We start from the raw sequence: 20,194 nt of genomic DNA on the forward strand, positions 1-20,194 counted from the left end.
TACATCGTGATAGAATCGCATCGTGGCCTGTGAATCGTGATTCGAATCGAATCGTGACTTCTTAGACAATACCCACCCCTAGGTAAAACTCAGATATAATATATGCAAAAACATGAGAAACCATATTATGCAGCTCCACATGGAATAAAAGCAGTTGAAAATCAGTTTTAAAATCTGTTTGCTCCATTAGCCAAAGAACCATTGTGTGATATCTAAGCAATGAGTGACGTCTAAGCTTTCCTCTGACATGAGAGACAAAATTAATACAGTAGTTTATTTAAACTTTCACTGCAAAAGTGAGGTTCCTTTATGCAACATTAACCCAACCCATAATGTGAGACAACAACAGCACAGCAGAAAAGCCAAAAAGCACAGCTCTAACATCTGATGCATTAATTTCTGCGTGATATGATGCACAGCAGCTGGCGTGTAGTTTGATTCAAACTGCAGTAGTAAATGAGTCACACAGGTGAAAATGTTTGAGCTATAAAGATTGTAGCAGTAAAAATGTTAATTGCTGATAATGATTCACTTTTAGTTTCTAATAAACTGAAGTATCTTGAGCTGAATTGGCTGTGAATGAAATGGGTTTATATATTGTTCAAAAGTCCAGGGTATTTTATATTCATTTTTTTGTAAAAGCAGAAGGCCTTTGGCTTTAATCATTTTTAGTACTGCAAACGAGGGGTGAGTGGTGCACCATGCTGCGTCAGTAATGGATTTATCATCACCTCGTAACCTTCTGTGACCTTGTGAACTTTGAAGTTCAAACAGAAGTAAACTAATTAAAACTCAGTGCAGCAACCTCACCTGTTATGTTTATGGACAGCTGTAGATGTAGTTTCTGTTGTAATAATTGTTACACCAACATTGCAATATGTGCTGGGGTTTGTAATACTTTTATGTAATCCTTTTACCATGGAATAATAATAATGAATAAGATAAAGACATCCTTACCAGACAAAGATCTGGTTTTAGTTTCCAAGACCTTCGGAAATTAACCCTTAATAATTTATTAAAACAGTTTTATTTACATGCACACCTGGAGGATCTTCTTAATCAAAATCAAACTAAATATATGTTTAAATTAAAGTAGTGCATTAATATTTAAGCTGATTTAAACATTTTAGGTGTATAAGGTCATTGCATTGCAATGTGCATAGCTTTTAGTGATCCAGCAGGAGATTGAATTATCCCATTACAGAAGCTCTTAGCCTCTGTTACACACTCAGCTGTTGAACACTTTACATTCAGTGTTTGTTTCTCCGTATTGAGTTTTCAATCTAGTTTTGCAGTCAGGACTTATCTCCTGGTGCCTTCTTTCTTTGTAGAGCAAAGAAGGCAGACAGAGAAGCAGTCTATAGGAGTCAGAGAGCACATTAAAAGGGCTTATGTTTCCTCCCTCCTATGCTCTGGTGAAAGTGTGCAGCTGTATTTTTTTTTTCTTTCAGTGTGCATGTTGTATTTTCCATACCATCACCCTCCACCCACCCTGCCACCCCCACTTCCTTCCTTCTGGCCTTCTGATTGTACCCTTTCCGTCGACTATGGAATCCAATCTTCATGCACATGGCTCTCACACAGAAGGACATGCTTGTGTGTCTCTGCAAACCCGGTAGTCTAATTCAGAGGTGCAGGAAACATCTTCAAAAGGAAAAACGGAGAAAGTTTTGTCCAATATGCCCATCTCTCTTTACCCCCTTCCTTTTAATTTTAAAAGTGAACACAAAGTGAGCACAGCTTCCTCAGCTCTGCCTGCAGTACAGTTTGCACCAACTTACTCATTTAAAAGGCACAGAAAATAAGTTAAGCTAAAAGGATTGGCTGGAAATTTTAAAGCAGGCTCTCTAAATGTAATTTTGAAAAGCTGTGATTGTTTTCCAAGTTATACGCAAAGTAATAATGTGCTGAAAAGCTGAACCATGATTTCTCTGAAGAAATGCTGTAAAGATAATGGTGCAATCAGCTCTGGGTTGTTGTTGATGATTTTAGACTGAGACTGAATATGCAACTCATTTACTGCCATTTTAGCCCTAACGTTTTCTATAACTTTTCTGGATGTTTCTCAATGAGTCCATGGCCAAATACTTTTATAATGATTTTTTAGCATCATGGCCTAAAATGTTACTGTGATGTAGATACAAATGACTCAAGGAAGAGCATGTTCAAAGACCTTTTACAACTGCCTTCCAATTAAAATGTTTGGAAACATCCTAGGAAGTTCAGTAAGATCAGTAGTTCGAAACCTGAGAATAGCGATCATCTAGTTATATTAGTTCAATTAAAACAAATAATTTAGAGCTCTAAATCTAATCAAAAGCCTAACTTGATTTTGACCGTGGTTGTGTATGGGATAGGAGAAAGTAAAAGTGAACCCTATTGCTCTCATTACCCATCTCACTTAAGATTTCGACATAAAGCCATTAAAAACTTGATGCACAAAAACGTAGCTGCTGTATCTTTTAATGCCAGCTGTTGAATGGGATTGTTGCCTTTTGGCATCCCGAGTGCATGCTATAACAAAATCTTGTGCAGATATTTGCTAATTGGTACTAATGATAAACCTTGCAGTCAAACGGATCTGACCTAAAAGTATGTCATGTTTTGAAGGTTTACACCAATGACTAGGGATGTCATCGATTCTGTTCAGAAATTTTGTGGACAGAATTTTTAGGCACAGCCAAGATCAGTTTTGGTGGCCTTAGGATTGCGTCTCTGTTATTCGCGGGTGATGTGGTTCTATGCCTTCATCAGGGGGTGATCTACAGCTTGCACTGAAATGGTTCGAAGCCAAGTGTGAACCGCCGTGATGAGGATCAGTGCCTTCAAATCCGAAACCATGGTGTTGAGATGAAAAAAAGGGTAGAGTGCCTTCTCTGGGTTGGGGGGGATGTACTGCCCCTAGTGGAGGAGTTTAAGTATCTTGGAGTCTTGTTCACGAATGAGGGGAAGATGGAGTGGAAGATGGACAGGCGGATTGATGTGGCGTCTGCTGTGAAGCGGGCACTGAGCCAAAAGGCACATTTTTATTATTTACAGGTCGATCTACGTTCCTAACCTCATCTATGGTCATAAGCTTTGGGTCATGACTGAAAGAAAAAGATCGTCGATACAAACGAAATGTGTTTTCTCCGTAGTGTGTCTGGGCTCTCCCTTAGAGATAGGGTGAGGAACTTAGTAATTCGGGGAGGACTCGTTGAGAGGAGCCAGTTGAGGTGGCATGGGCATCTTGTTAGGATGCCTCCTGGACGCCCTCCTGGTGAGGTGTTCCGGGCACGTCCCACCAAGAGGAGGCGAAGAGGAAAACTTGTGAGACGCTGGTGGGACTATGTTTCTCAGCTGGCCTGGGAACGCCTTGGTTTTCCTCTTGAAGAGCTGGCCCAAAAGGGATGTCTGGTCCTCCCTACTGAAGCTGCTACGTTGGTCTGGACTTTCTAGGGACGCACAGCAGTTTCCCGCCAAAGCACAAGGGGGAGCCTATTCGAGAACTCACGGGAACTTTGGCGGATGGTCACAAGAACTTCCGAACCTCTTAGATTACCCGTTCGTCGTAGTTGTCCATTGTAGTTTGTCCTCGGTTTTTAAAAATGGCGCGCCCTGGCACCGAATCGGGACGACCACACAGACAGTCGGAAAGGCATACCAAGGACCAATCACAAGTGCTTTTTGTCTGCGCACATCCAAAGCGCTAGGGTGAGCCTATTCGAAGAACTCACAAGAACTTCGGCGGATGGTCACGAGAACTTCTCCGGCGGCGCCAGTGGGAGTGCTTATTTTCCAAAACAATGTAAGTCTGACACATCATACAAATGGTTTTACTTCCGAACCTCCTCGATCAACCTTTCGTCGTGGTTATCCATTGTTGTTATTACTCCTTGGTTTTTAAGAATGTGCGGTCGTCTTGTAATAAAGAACGACCGCACAGAAAGCCGGAAAGGCAAACCAAGGACCAATCACAGCTGCTTTTTGTCTGCGCACTTCCGCTTGAGTTCTGCACAGGTTTGCGACCATCCGACGCGTAGTCAGGATTTTTTTCAGAGATACAAAGACAGATTTGACGGTTTCAGAGGCCATGCGTCAGAAGTATAAATTGGCCATATAGCTGTTTGTCTGCATTTTAACGTGGAGCTATCTGTTTAAGCCTGTTATAAGTGCAATGAGAATTGAGTAATCTTTAGTTAGATTTTGCGTGAATCGTGCAAAAGTCTCAAAGATGGTTCCGGATCAGCTCATAAGGCAGAATGATGAGGCTAACATCAGGGTAGCTTGATGGTTTCCTCCGCCTTTGAGGGTGCTTTAACTTTCCACCACAGTCACGGTGATGTAACATCTTCCTGTCACAGAGAAAGCAAATATAATTGATATCTTTACTGAACTTCACTTCAAAAACTCAGATCTAACTCGTTCAGAGTCATTTTATTGGTTTTGAGCGTGGCTAAGTGTATGATATGGGGCTGCGCTGGTAATGTTACACCACATGTGGGACCCGAACTTTTAAAACCATTGTTCTCACTCCAACCACATGTTTGCCAGCTCTTTTATGCTGAAGCCTTATCACCGACTTCGCACATCTGTTGGGTGTGAAGATGTCGGTGTCATAAATCCACATCTGTGAGTCAAAATTTGGTGAAGACTTTTATAACTCCGGTTGAAGATGATCTGGATTTCTATTGATCTATTTTTTTGTTTTCTTTTGACTGTACTGTAGGCCAAAGCGCTTCTCCATCAGGCTTACATCACACTAATGAAGAAGAGAAATCGAGGTGGAGAATAAACGCAGAGGCTCCTTTTGCTCTCCAATCCCATCTGTTTCACTCAGGGGGAGGGAGGCGGGGGGGTGTCAGACGAATGAGAAAGAGGCCAGATCAGGCAGAGAGAGAAGGAGGGAGGGATGGATGGATGGATGGAGTTGGAGGAGGGGGAGAGGTGGTGTTTAGAGAAAGAATCAGAGAAAGGCAGGCTGGGGGGTTGGGCTCCAAGCTTGCATGTGTGAGGGGGGGTGGGGGGCAAGCAGGAGCAAGCAAATGTGTGTTGTATATATATGTGTTTGTGCATGTGTGTGCGCTTGCTCTGTTCCTTTTCCTCTCTTTGTTTGACTACTGAGTGGGGGAAAAATAGGCGAGACAGAATACAGGGAGACTAAGAAAGGGTGAGCATTAAGATGCATAGACAGCGAAGGTGAATATCTAAAAGCAGAATCACTTTTTATTTTACAGAGAAAACAAGAAACAGGATTTCTTTTTTTTTCTTTTCATATCATTTTAAAAAAATTGATTTCCTGTTACCTAAAATACTCAAACGTTGCTGAACAAGGAGCGTATATGAAAGGAGGAGAACAAAACTAGTGCACATTTTTGACACAAGAGTGTCATATATTCAGGAGCAGCGTTGTGTGCTGGGCTCAGTGCGCAAGTGTGTGCTGAGAGGAGGTGGGGGGAGGCGACCCGTGCTGTTTAAAGGGAAAATACAAGGCACACACAAAGCTGGGAGCACAGGCAGGGAGAGAGGAGAGGAGAGGAGTGGAGAGGAGAGGAAAAGGGAAGGTTGTGGGAATCTGCTGAGCTAGCTGACTCTCTAACCAACAAGCCTCATTTATTTTTTTTATGATCATCTTTATTATTAATTGGGATATAACCCCACCGAGCCAGCACCGTCACCCTGCTGCAGCTCGCCAGCCTGAGCCTGGACACGGTAAGACCAGCTTCCTATCCGTCTCAGCTGTTGGACTGCTACCACTGTGCAGACAAAAGCAATAGAAAGTTGCTCCCTTCTGTGTATGAATGTGTGCGTGCAGATGGAGCTAAGCTAAAGGCTGGTGCTCAGACTGAAAGGCGTGAGGAATGCAGCACAAAGGGAGCTTGTCTACTCCAGCTGGGACTGTGTGTATATATGTGTGTGTGTGTTTCTTTGTGGAACTGCTTGAATGTTTATCTCTCAGGGCTACCCAAAAGTTTTTTTATGATTGGGACACACTAAAACAAACCAGAACTTGGTTGTCTTTTTAGGAAAACGTGTTAATGGTTAGTCTTGCTATTATGTGCTTGTCCATACATTAGATGCTCTTATCCTGTAATGGTTTACATATTCACTCCTGGAGCTTTACATGAGACCAAATAGTCCACTTATTCTTGAAGTGATAAAAACTGAAACATTTGAACATATTTGTCTGATTTGAATACCACTTTGAATACTGACATCTCATTATCTCTTTCGTCTTACTTCAAACAGTACTTTCTTCTCTTTGTAAATGAGCCTTGTGACTTTTCCACAGTAAGCGTCTCTTAAATGTCGGCTCCCATCAGGTTAAAACAAACAAAGCCAGGGTAAACAAAGTCTACCCTGTCCTTTTCCAGTGAGTTGTGGTCTGCTTTCAGCTCTTTCAATGGGTCCTGCATGCGGCTAGCAGCAGTTCTGTAAATCTGTGTGTGCGTTACAGAAACATTAAAGGGCTCACAGGACCCGGCTTGGTGAGTTTGAGTGTGTACATGCTCCTCCTCCTCCCCTTTGCCAGCGAGTGTGTGAGAAACTCAACACTTGTGCCGGCGTCTGCCAACATTGCCCAACGTCGGCGGACTGAGCGTGCACGTCCCTGTCCTAATTAAGCCTGTATACCCCCTGCGTTTCAGCAGACTCAAACATTCCTGGAAAGACATCTCACATGCAATACTGCAAACTGATCCTTTCTGTACTCGCATAAAGGCAATCGACCCACGCATTGCATATTTCAACACACAAAAAGGTCTATTACATTTTTAGCCCTAAACGCACATTTTCTGTTCAGTTTTTTTTTTCCAATCCTATGAGCAAAAGTAAAGCATCTTCACTGTTGGATCCAAACAAAATGCTCCTTGTGTTGTCATTTTGCTTTGTCTTCTTTTTTTGTGTAATTTATTGCTTCTCCTCTGTTTCCTGTCCAGCTGCTGTTATCTAGTAGTTTCTGGCCAGGCGTGGTTTAGCAAGGGTCGCCTGCTGTGGACTGGAATACATCATAGCTGTTCTGTCTGATGGAGTCTTGCCCAATTAGGAAAGCACGTTTTTTAGAGGAGCTGTGCAGAATAATGCTGCTTTAACCTGAAAAGGATGATTAATTGGAGTAAATGGTAGTATGTGGTGTGAGCATGTTAGATTGGCAACTATAAATTATATTAATGTACAGAAATGGATCATAATCTGTGAAAACTGGATTCTGGATATTTATCGTCAAAATTCCTCCAGTTGATCAATCTGAAACGGAAATGCTAATTCCAAAATGGAGAATTGGGTTGACAAGACATTAGTGAAAATATTATTAGCACTTATCTCATCAAAGTGTTCTTATGCTTTCTTTGGAGATTACCAATATGGTTTTCAGTCATAATTTGGAGTCCTTATACAAAATGGTGAAATGTTAGGCTAAATATTTGGAATAAGTAATTGGATGATTCCAAACATTTAACGTTTAGAAACATTGGATTTAATGTTTTCAAGACTTTTGTATACTGTGTTGAAAGAAGAAAAATGCATTATTGTGGCCGGATCTAGACGTGTCCTATTAGGCCAAACTGGTTTGTTTGACTGTTTGCTTAACCATCTTAAGAATCTTTGAATATCACCATAGTAGCTGTCCTGATGTAAAGGTAAGGAACAGGGAGTTATGAGCTAGTTTGTCCTTCCCCCATTACTGGATGTTTGCATGGTTTTTTAGATATTCATTAGTCCAGAAGCAAATTGTACGTACTCAAAGTTGCAAAACATTTTGATAACAAAATATAGCCGGTTGTATGGGCTTGGTTTGATTTGATTGGGCTTTCCTAAATCTGTGTTTTGATTGACCTATTTTAGGTTTGCCAAAGATATTATCAAAGTAGATGAAGCGCAAATCTTTGTAAAAGATCAGTGTTCATATTTTTGTTAGCCGTTCAACGCCAATTATGTGTCAAATTTAACATGATTTACACCTGAAAAGCAGTGTCATGTGTACAAAATAAACAGTATGAAAAAAGCAAAGTGGGTTCAAAGTAAATTTCAACTTGCACGATTGCGAGTAGTAATGTGTAATTACAATTCTCTTTCAGGGATGTGGGCGAAAGGACATTCTACTGCTTGGAGCAAATGACACTATAAATTTCATTGTAGTTGTATAAGTCCATGTGAATCTTGGACACAATTTATAGCATACATTGGTTTATGTTCAATTCCCTTAAGAGTTTGACAGTAAACTGGCTATCACACAACCTGGCATAAGCTAAAATTTTAATTACTATACAAAGTACAATTAAATTGCAATTTTGAATTGGTATATATCTGGGAAGCTTCCTGAAGAACATGTTCACCAAAATGAGGGAAATTCAGTGCGATTCTTGGAGCTGATTGGGTACCTGTCTCCCATATCCAGTTTTTAGCCAATCACAGCAGCAGTAGCAGCTGAGTTGCATAACATTTGTGATTTTTTTTTTCACATAGTTAACTAATAATTAAAACTCTTACGAAATCTCGTCTGGAGGAACTCGCAAACATCTTACCATCCACAAAGGCAAAAACCACTTCCTTTTGCTGGTTTTTCAAAAAGAAATGGAGGGTATTCCAGCTGAAACTGGTGCAGCCGTGTTTGTTTTGCTTCAGCCTTCTGCCTCTGGTTGGCGTGCTGACATCATATATGCCAATGTTTTTCATTGGTCCTGTATCAAGGCTAACACATTTGTTGGCTTCTGGCAAGATACATTTTCGGGAGTTTGTAATTTTACAAATCTCATGACAAATCATCTTGAATGTAAGGTAAGCTATCACTTGTTTACATGCTTTAAAATGTTTTTTGGGATTCGTTTGTTTTAAAAAACACCTCCTTTTCCATTTCTTAACCAATGAATTTAACCAAGACATGCTAATAGCTGAAAAATTGATTTCTGAGACATGTTCCGGACTTGTTCGTGGGGGTCCAAAAGGTTCTTATATTATGTAATTCAGTTCAGAAATTTTTTATAGTTTGACTGGAAACAAGTCGTGGTGACCAATCCTTTTACAGGTCGCCTTCTGCTTCATCCGAGTTGTGGGGGTAGCAGTCTCAGCAGAGACTCCGAGACCTGCCTCCTTCAGCACTGTTGGGAAAGCCCAACGCGTTCTCAGGCCAGCCAAGAAACATAGTTCCTCCAGCGTGTCCTGGGTCATTCCCAGGGCCTCCTCCTGTTTGGACATTCCTGGAACACCTCCCAAGGAAGGTATCCAGTGGCATTCAAAAAAGACAGCCGAGCCACCTCCGCTGACTCTTCTTGATGTGGAGGAGAAGCAGCTCTACTATGAGCCTCTCCCAAATGACCGAGTTACTCATCCTTTCTCTAAGGGAGTGCGTGGAACACATATTTCTGTCACTTGTATTTCTGATTGTCCTGTCGCTTATGGTCATGATCATAGGTGAGGGATTGGAACATAGACTCGACTCTCTCTCTTCACCACAATAGACCAGTGAATCGTCCGCATTATAGCAGCAGCTACCAGAATCTGTCTATCGATCTCCCTTCCCTCACTTGTAATCAGGACCCAAAGATATTTAAACTCCTCCGCTTGAGGCAGGAACTCTCCCTCAACTAAAAGGGAAAAGCCACTTTTTTTGGTCGAGAAACATGGCCTTGTAGTCGGAGGATCGGATCCTTATCCTGGATGCCTTACACTCTGGTGTGAACCGCCGCAGTTCATGTTTTCGGTCTTGGCAGTGGGGATCGAGCAGAACAACATCATATGTGAAAAGCAGGGATGAGATCTTCCAGTCCCCGAACCAGACCCCGTCCAGGCCTTGGCTGTTTCTAGAAATTATGTCCATAAAGGTTATGAACAAGCCTGATGACAAAGGGCAACTCTGTTGGAGTCAAACATGCACAGGGAATAGGTCCGACTGAATGCAGGCAATGTGGATCTTACTCCTGCTCCACTCCCTCACTCCATACTCCTTAAGCGCTTCCCACAGTGTGGCAACCACTCATAGGTGATTAAAAAAGAAAGGTGCAACCCAAAAAATGATACTGAAGATGTAACAAAGCAGTAAAAACAAGGAACTGTCCAAATGCAGCCGAAGGAAGTCTTAGGAACTAGAAAAAAATGCAGTAGCCAAACATTTGTTTTAACCCCACCTAGTGGATTGGAGGATAAAATCATGAATCTGTGACTGACTTTAGCAGGGTTTATTGTTGACACCATTTAAATATTGTTGACACATGGACATAGGTCCATGTGTCAACAATATTTAAATGGATTTGTTCACATCAGCTTAAACATTATATTGAGTTCTTATATATTCTTATATATTTTCTTTATTGAGCAAATTCTTCCCTGCTGCCTTTCGGGGAGCTTTAGTCATTTTGTCAGCTGGATAGAGTTTTTCCAAGCCGTCATTTAAAGAAATCTGGCTTTTATCTCAAGGAATCTTTCTACCAGATCCTTTGTAAAAATAGATAAATAAAATAATAATTATTATAAACTTATAAAAATAAACAAACTAATAATGCAGCAGAAAACAACATGAAAAGAAATAGGCCTTCAGTTAGCAAATAAACTATAATCAAATGTATAAAATGAAAGGAGAGATTCCATTATGTCCCTTAATAGCTTTTTTTCTGTAGGTAGCAATTTTGCATTGTCATTAGTTGGGGGAGGAGTTGACCCTGTGAACCGTAAGAGAATGTGTGCAGGAATAAATATGGATGGTTGGGATGTTATGTTAGATGATTCTGAAGCCCAGCGATGAGCCATATTCTGCACAGAGAGCCATTAGGATGACTCCTACCCCCCTTATCTGTCAGCCACCATGCTTCGCTGCTCCTCTGCAGATGTGAACAAACACACATGCAAGGAGGGTATTGTGGTTTAGGTGATTGAAATTTTCTGTGCATGTGTGCTGCACTTCTGCCTACCCCTACTCAGCCTTAGGGCAGTCCCCCTCACCCAAAACAGCTGAAGGGGGAGATTGTGCATTCATTGGAATGGGATATGAGGAGGAGGGGGATGATTGAGTGTTCTGCCTTGGTAAGAAAAAAAGGGCAGAAAGAAAGAGTGAGAGAGTAGAGAAGAAGGGGGGATGGGTGGGTTATTTTGCCTTTTAAAGACGGGGAGGGAGTGAAGTAGACATGCAGGAGAGAAGAGGAGGTTCAGGGGTAGAGGTGAGGGGAGGATGGCTGGGTGGCTGGCGCCGTGGCTCGGTTGTGTCTGGAGCTTAGCTAAGAACAGCTCGTGTCAATATATTGAGACAAGTTTTTGCAAAGAAGTGGCTCTTTGATCATTTAATTAATGGAGAAATAAATCTACTTAGGTGGAATCGTGTGGCAAGGAACTAAGTTTTATCTAATTTCAGTGCTATAAAAAAAAATCTAAAAGCACAAGCAAATAAGAACTGTAAGGACAGAGTTCACTGGGTTTAAATAGTGAGTCTTGAGTGTGTATTTTGTTTGTTTGGGAGAATTGCATGAGTGCCATGTATTCAGAAATCAGAGTTGAGTTGCATATATATATATATATAGTGGGTGGCACCAGCTGTCTTTATTCTTTGTCCAAAAAGCCATTTGCTTTAGCGAACCATACTGCATTTGCTATATAATTCTTTGTTGCAAACAAGTCAGTAATTTATTCGTTTTCTTTTGGGCTGTTTGCTCTGTTTTTAATCCAAGTTTTACCTTGTATTCTTCTTTAAATGAAGTCCTCTGTTGATTTATCATAGGCTGCACTGATTTCTCAGTCTGAATTATCAAAAGGCTATGGTCGCTAATCAAATTATGTAGGGTCAAAGGACTCGAACGGATTAGTTTTGGCCTTGGAGCCATTATCTACCACAGAGAGGCTATCATTTGGAGGTAGCTGTGTATGATTAGCTGAGAGGGAGAGACAAAGAAACCAAACAGAAACTTGATTAAAGACAGAAGCAGAAAGCCCTGCATACCCATAGACTACTGGTGAAGGTGAAAGGAGAGAGAAATAATGGAAATGAAGCCAGTAGGAGCAAAAGATAAAGCCATACGGAGACTGACTGTACACAGTGTGGCAGAGGGAATATGATTATTGCTTCTTTGTGTGATGGAAGGAATCTGAAGTTTGTTGCTTCAAGATAATGGTTTCCAGTTGTCTCAAGCTGTGTTTAAAATGTCCACTGGTTAACTCACTTGTTATATTATGTTCCCTTTATGGACATCGGAGTCGCAGATATGCTTAACAGGTGCTTTCTCATTCAGAGCCGAACTTCAAAGCTATGTACCATAAAGAAATCAACACCAGCTGGATACCCTTGATTTCCAGCCGAACCAAGGCGACTGACCGTGAGATATTGTATGTCATTGGTTCAAAATATAATTGGCTGGTTGAAATTCAGTAAAACGTCTTTGATAGATCCAAACTTATTATTTAGACTGTTTTGTTGTATTATGCACCTTGCTGATATGGATGTTTACGCTACATATTGTGATTTAGAGTGTACTTGATATTTAGAAATGTAAGCATGATGAAGTGAAGAAACTTCAGAATGCTTAAAGTTACTGCTTGATACAACCTACAATACCTCAAATTCTACGACAATACTGCAGTAGCGCTGTATTACTTAGAGTGATTGTAGAAAAATGTATGAATGTCGATAGCATGATGAAGTGAGCGTTGAATTCAACATTCAAAAGTATATAAACATTTCTCACGTTTTGTATTTAAGCGACTAATCCTGTGTTGTGGTAAACCAATTTTAAGTCGGGAAGTTTTTACATACCGGTAACATTCAGTCATTTACAAAAACATTTACACATGGATGATGGTCAGAATGAAGTTGTGCATCGTATGACACAGTAACCCCTAATTATTACCTAATAATAGTCATCATACTTTATTACAATAATGATCAAATACTATCACTACCTGGATTGTATTGTTAGGGTTATGCTAAAATTACAATTTTCAATGCATTTACAAATACTGTTTTTATAGAATAATTTTACCTTCACTGGCTTCTATGACTAATAGTATGTGTTTATGATTTATTTTAAAATGTTTTTTGTTTTTTTTTTATCATATATTTCTACTATCATTATTTGACCGCTGGCTAAGAATGTTGTTATATATATGAAATTCACAAACCACAAGTAGGTATGGACAATACAGCCAAAACTTAAAATCTCAATAAATTTCTTAACTTCAATCGATGTGATATGATTTTACTCTGTATATAAATAAGATAAAAGCTTTAGAAAGACTGCTAAGAATTCCCACTGCGTAATCCTGTACAAGTTTGTGACATTTGTTTGACCAAGTTTATAAAACTTTTCCTTTTTTAACAGAATTACCCTTTTAAAATATTTTCTTAAACAACAAATGTCGGTCGGTGACAAATGATGTAATCATAGACCATGATGCATATTGAAATATCAGACATTTAATATCACCTTTATTAAATAAAATTATATTATATACTTCTAAACTCAGCTCATTTTTAAGCTCTCATTTTAGTATAAATATGCTTAAATTAGCAGCCAGTGTTTGCATGGAAACACTGCATGCTCTGGTCATGTCTACATGATAATAAAATAAAAACATCAGCATTGTCACTACCTAATCTGTGCAATTTGCACCATCACCTCACATGGCCAGCCAGAAATACATCCACAGCCAGGCAGACAAGCTCCCAGCCAGCTCCCATGTCAGAGGATGAAGGGAGCACATCCAGCCAGCCACAGTCAGAGAAACAGGACTACACTGGAAAACAGGCCGATCTCCAACATCTATAAAAAGGTGCTGATGGCAGCAGCACCGCTGATATTTCTCTCCAGGATGATGTCACAGCCAAACAAAATGAATGAATACGTTTAAAACCTTTGTTTATATTGCTCATCTGACATTATTATAGCACATTCATATAGAGTATTTAGTATTCATTTTAAGTATGACAAAATACAGTAAAACCAAAAATAGCTGCAATTATTAAAAAAAATCCCAAAACACCCTGCAGGCTGGAAGTACAGTACAAATTGTGCATCTGGGGTGGGTTTGTTAGCGACATAATGCTAACGCTAACTTAACTCTGTTAGGAATAACATATAGCTTAAACTAGTACCTTGCAAAGACTAAAACCTTCAGTATATATACATTATGCACAACAATGTTTTTTCAAAAACGTGATACTAGCATGCTAACACAAGAAATCCTTTAATTTGCTAATGCTAACAATATTTCATTAGCTTTTCATTAGCTTAGCAGGCTACTTTTTTGTTGGCATTCTTTTTTTTGTCAGAGACCGGTCTCTTTTCATTAATATAAAGTCATTTCACTGAACATTTTGAACTATCCAATATTTGTTGATAAATAGGGCGAAAGATGTTTAGCAAAACACAACCACTACTACTAATATAATAAGCCAGTGGATAAATCTAAACAGTTTCAATTATCTCTCCATTTAAAAAAAGGTGGCTTACACTATAACAGCTTAGTAATCAGATATTGTGAGATTAGTCTCTGTGCTAGGTCATAAATGATGGTTTAAGGTGTGTGCGTACGCACATCCCATTTTATAGCTGCTTTTTAGTCATCGGAAAAGTTGTAGTTTACAACATGTCTTACATAACATCTGCTAAAAGCTGCACGAAGGTTGAAGTGTCATCACTCCAGTAAAGAATACATGGATCTTTATATGTGTTAATAAAAGGAGAGAGAAATGAGCGGGTCTAGCATCGAATATTAACTTCTACAATTCAATCTAATAATAGATACTGCACACAGAAATATGGTTTTGTTCTGTGATTTTTAGTTTCTATCTGTGTTTGCTGCTCATGTTATGACTTATTTTTGCAGCTTTTCCTCTTGGTAAACTGAGAACAATAAATATGTACCACAACAAACAGACTGTAGGGTTTGCACAAAGAACACAGGCTCCCATAAAGATGCAGAGACACTGCTTTTACTCCACTCTGTAATTGCATCCAGCAAACCCTCCCTGGCTCTTTGAAGGTTTCTGGTTTTACTGTGTCCTCTTTTATTTTGTCCCTATATGTTTATGAAAGGCATTGATTTAACCAAAAGATTTCCATTGTGTGTGTTTGCGTCTGTGTGCACATGAGTATCCTTGTGTCTGCAGATGGGATTTTGGTGAAATATGGAGGAAATATGTAGTATTACACATTTATATACATTACTAGACATGCATTACAGACATCCACACCAGTGATGGTAAAGTAGCAATGTATATAAAGGGTAAAGGGCTGTGTATGTTGCAGTGAGCTTGTCACAGGTATGACGTGGATATTTTAGATTTATGCCCAATTTTGAAGCGTGGTCTGCGCTATGATTTCATGCCACAACGCAAGAGGGACAATCGCAAACTAGGTAGGATTGTGAGTGTCGGTTGACGAATTTGTTCGCCATCTACAACCCCTCAATCAACGCCGGACGACACACGTGAGTGTTCCCGAAAGACTTGCCGTGGCGCTGCGTGTTTTGGCTTCGGGTGCAAACCAACAGAACGTCGCACAGAGCTACAAACTAATGACTTGTATAGTTTGTTCCAGGCCTTTTGGACGTCACTACAGCCATTTGCCTGCCATTAGGTACCAAGCAGAAAATACACATAGTGTAGAGAGGATGTAGAGTTGACCAATCAGAGACCTCCTTTCTCTCCTCCCTGCGACACTTTCTGTGGCACTGTCTACGGTCACCTAAAATTTTGGGGACATGTCTGCGGAAGCGGGGGGCCATATGTGCATTAAATGCGACACACGCATACGACCTGGTTTATTAGGATAAATCTGGCTTAACACTGCATTTTTTGTCAAACCCTGAGCCAAGTTTGCCTTTGTAATCAAGTTAGTGCCCACACACAATCAGCCAGGGCCTTTCATCTGAACTGATTAGCAGGTTAACAGTTCTGCATTAACCAATTGTATTTCTATGGAAACACATGTTTAATGTCTACGAATATTACTTCGAGACTTTGCAGGTTTGTACATAAGGATCATATACAACAAGAATTTGTTGTTTGACGCTCTTTTCTACGTCTTTCCTGTTCTTCCTTCGATATACTTGAGTCTTGCATCACGTCTCTTTAACCCAGTTCCACACTGAACCTTGACCACTCAATGTTGTGTAACAACCATGATTACTTTGCTTTTATATGTCTCTCCTTCCACTTTTTCTTTGTCTAAGGGAAGAAAGTCACTACTGAGCTGAATTGCAGTTTTTGGTGAAACTCCGTTGTAGTATTTTCACATTTCTAGCTTTGTTCTCAGTGTCTGAACAGTCTAAATGTGCCTCTTTATCTCCCAAAACAGTAAAAGCTGCGTCTGTCTGGGCGTGTTTTTACGAGGGTATAGCTGTGTCTCTCTGGGTGATTGTGTCTGGAAGCCAGTGGGTACACTCAGGCCTTTATGGGTCTGAGAGTGTATGTTTGTCCCCCAGACGTGTAACGCGATCTGTGTCAAGAAGTCCTTCATCCCTCCTTGGTGTGCCTTTGCTCTCCCTCACCTTCCCTTTGCAATACATCCTACCCCCCCTATCTTTTCACAGCCGTCTCTCCTTTCCGTCTGCCTCTTTTCCTGCCTTTTATCCCCTTTTATCTGTCTTGAAGCTTCAACAATCTGAAAGTTAATGCCTTGAAATAATTAACCCACCTTTTCTTATTGATTCTTACACATGCTGCAATCAGATGGCATTAGATTTAAAGAAATGGTTGCCAGTCTTTATTAGTGTTTATGTGGAGTTTCAGTAAGTATTGTCTGTGTGAGTGTGTACACTGGGCGTGGTTGGTCGATGGAGGAGGTCATCAAACAGTCTGAATTACTCCCTTAGGATTTCTAGCTCTGGTGTGTTGAATTACAAGCTTCTAGGGTGTGTTTTATCTCACCTTTTGCATCTTTAATTTAAGGCACGAAACTTCTGCCTTAAAGGGATTGTAAAGATCTAGATTAGGTATTTGTAAGAGTTGTTCTGGTAAAAGCTCATATTTAGAATATTGAGTGTATGTAGAGGGTGTCAATTGATAACTCTTTGTATCCTCATTTAGTTGAAGCTCAGAGTAGTTGCAACTGGAAGGTGAAGCTAAAGGACAGTCAAATAACCACCATGACTAAGGCGGACTTCTTAAAACAACTGCAGTCTTGAATATATTCTTGTGTGTAAGCGATGACATCAATTGAACAACTGTGAATCCATCCTTCCTTTGCCCTGGAGCACTTTTTACACTCATTTTGGGTGTTTTTACCATATTTTTTAGGGGTTAAAAGAATATATTCCTCCTTTTAACAGTTGGATGTAGCCCAGGGTCTCGTCCGTATAGGACATACCTGCAAAGGGAGGCACCCAGAAAGCATGTAAAACAAATGCATGGAGCAACTCATCTGGTTCTTTTCCATGTGAAGGAGTAGTGGCTTTACTTCAAGGTCTTCCCAGATGATATTTCCTAGGTAGAATCTATCTACACAAAGATGGAAACACTATTTCCATAGATTTACTGTTTCAATTCAGTTTCAGTATAGCACCATTTCACAACACGCCTTCTCAAGGCACTTTACAGACTGAATTCAATCAATATAGACAGATAGGTTAAACAATTTTTGTGTAAGAAAATCTTGCAGGTTGCTTCAAGTCAATGACTTCAGTGCTATTATGTGACCATGATGCTCTAAACAGCAACTGTGCTATAAAGCGCATTGCTCTTTTATTTTGTCACACCCTAACGTCTTATTTTTGCACCTTAAATGAACAGCTTACATGTACTCAAAGAGGCTATGGTGTTCATTACTGCTTAAATCTTAACCAACGTTGTTGCATCTTCTCTGGCTCAGTGGTATTGCAAATAAAGCCCTCTCCTCTCAGTTGCAACTGCCCCACTGAAGAGTGGTGTCAATGCAACTTATTAATTCTTCTTCTAAAAAAAATTATCTTCTGTCTTGGCCAATCACCAATCTGAGATTTTCATGCATGTAATAATCCATCAGACTTTGAATATCATCGACTATCCTGTTTAGTCCTTCATTGTCATGAGGACACCTGTGTCCTTCAGGAAGATATTTCAAACTTTTTTTTAAAACACTATAAAACATCTTATTACTCCATAAGGGGGAGTGTTGACCTAGTGGTTAGAGCAGTGCGCTTGTGCTCTGAGAACGTTGCAAGTACCTGGTTCGATCCCCAGAGCCTTCTGCACTTTGGGTCCCTGGGCAAGGCCCTTAACCCCACACTGCTCTCCGGGGGCTGCACAATGGCATTCCACTGCTCCCCAAAGGGGATGGGTTAAAAGCAGAGGTAAACTTCTCCAATGTGAGATCAATCAAAGTTCAATCATGTATTATTAGTTAAAACAATTGGCCTTCTTTGTCAAATGAAATTAAACTCTTTTCAAGGGCGCCAAGCTTTTACATCTACACCAAATGGTTCAAAAACAGCATCTCTATGAATTTGGGTATGGGTTTTTTAGCCTTTATTTTAAAGTTAAAGGGTTAAAGACAAAAACCTCTCGCCTATTACCACTTTGACAGCCACATTCCTACATGTTAATGCTTTTCAGCGTGGAGTTCCAATGTGAACCTGCTGCAAAAACCAAAAAAATAATCCCCTCAGAAGGGTGCAACACATCCAGACCTCTTCACCCTACCAGAGTGTAACGCCTGGTGTTTGCAGTTTCTAGGAGCTCTATGTCCTGTACTCTGTTGCCATATGGCAGCTATGTTGGCTCACAGAACAAACACAGCTGGCTGCCTCCCATGGTTGCACGGGGGAACAGCAGAATAACTGCAAATAGAGAGCTTGCATTTACCAGCAGGGCCTTAATATGGCATCTGACTGCATTTGTCAGATGCATCAGTGTTCAAGTTGGAGCCTGCTTTATAGACTTTATGTTAAGATGATGATTATGTCTTATGTTACACTGCTGCAGGCAGCTAATTGGTGCAATTTGAAAACAATTAAAAGTATAATCATTTCAAATCAAAAAGCGGTCGCTGCATTATTTATGCTTAAATCTTTATTTTTTTGTGCATTGTATATTTCGCAACCCATAATGGAGCAGGGACACACTCAGAAAGGGAGATAAAGAAGGGGAAGACAGGGCAGGTACAGAACATTGCACATCATAAATAAAATGTCAGAAACACTGGTGCATGCTAGCCAGTGTTCAGGGTAGCATGAAATCTGCTCTCGTCCCCCCTCCTCGCTTATCTCCCCAGCCTGGCTATGCGTTTGTGTGTGTGCAGGAGCGTGCAGGGTAATTGAGGTGTGCGACCTTGCTGTGGGGCTGGCAGGTGTACAGCTCTGTGATGAAATTAATCTGGGGTTGGGGGCGTTCGGAGATGGGATGGACAGGGAGCAGGCTGATACCCTGCTTGCGTTGTGCATAGATGTATGTTTTCTGCCAATCTGGTGTGGAAGAAAAATAGATGTGTATGTGTGGGTGGAAGCACAGTATTCTGCATGGGACTTGGAAATGAGATCATGTGCATGAATTATGTGTGTGGGTGTATGTGTTATTGTGCAGTTGAGATGCCATATATCACTCTCTATATGCTGCAGAGTGTGTCTGAATCTGCTTTGCATGAAAATGCTGGGAAGATTTTAAACATCACTGTCAAATTGTGATCCTTCTCTGTAATTACCATAAAGCAAAGAGACAGACGGTGGAGATGATAGGCACATTCTGTCTATATATTATTTTCTGCCACAGTCATTATGACTACATGTCCAATATATCATGTTGAATCCTGACTGAATAATGTTGATGAACGTTGGTTGGTTGTGCCACGTTGGCCACCCCTGATGTTTACCTGAATAGGCAAGAGCTTGGTACGAGGCAGAGCTGAACATGTAACATCCTGGTCTTTCCAATGATGCTGTTGGTATTGACCAATGTCTTTTGTCGGTGGACATAACAAACCCTCATTTTTTCTCTAATATGCAATAGGGAGGTTTTTTTTTTCTATGGTCTTTTATCCGTTATTAGATCATGACTCAATCATTAGTATTTCTTCTACCAGATTTACTAGTTAAGCTTTTTTTTTTCTAATTCTAGTGGTAGTAGTATAGGTGGTCACACTGTATTAGGGTGTCAAATTTGCTGAAAAATAGGATTTTACCAATTTAAAGAAAAGACAAATTATTATAAATATGACCAGTGCCAAGTTCTGCTAATCCACCAATAGTGCAACAAATTGTGTGTTTGGTGGATTGGTGTTATTGCTAACTTGGGAGGTCACTAGGTGTGCTAAACTATCTTACTGTG

General features: G+C 40.3%; 1 protein-coding gene across 2 annotated transcripts in view; it reads left to right on the forward strand.

The window, feature by feature from the left end:
- Window positions 1-5,124: 5,124 nt before the first annotated feature.
- kdm6b (lysine (K)-specific demethylase 6B) overlaps window positions 5,125-20,194 on the forward strand; it is a 59,129-nt gene continuing 44,059 nt past the window's right edge. Inside the window, exon 1 of one of the 2 annotated variants that reach the window (XM_015396962.1) lies at window positions 5,125-5,691. The gene's annotated coding sequence lies outside the window, so the exon portion shown is untranslated. The remainder of the gene's footprint in view (window positions 5,692-20,194) is intronic. The other variant, XM_015396960.1, reaches the window with a different exon arrangement.

The sequence above is a fragment of the Cyprinodon variegatus genome, unplaced genomic scaffold (assembly GCF_000732505.1).
Source record: "Cyprinodon variegatus isolate N-32 unplaced genomic scaffold, C_variegatus-1.0 Scaffold831, whole genome shotgun sequence".
Taxonomy (NCBI): Eukaryota; Metazoa; Chordata; class Actinopteri; order Cyprinodontiformes; family Cyprinodontidae; genus Cyprinodon; species Cyprinodon variegatus.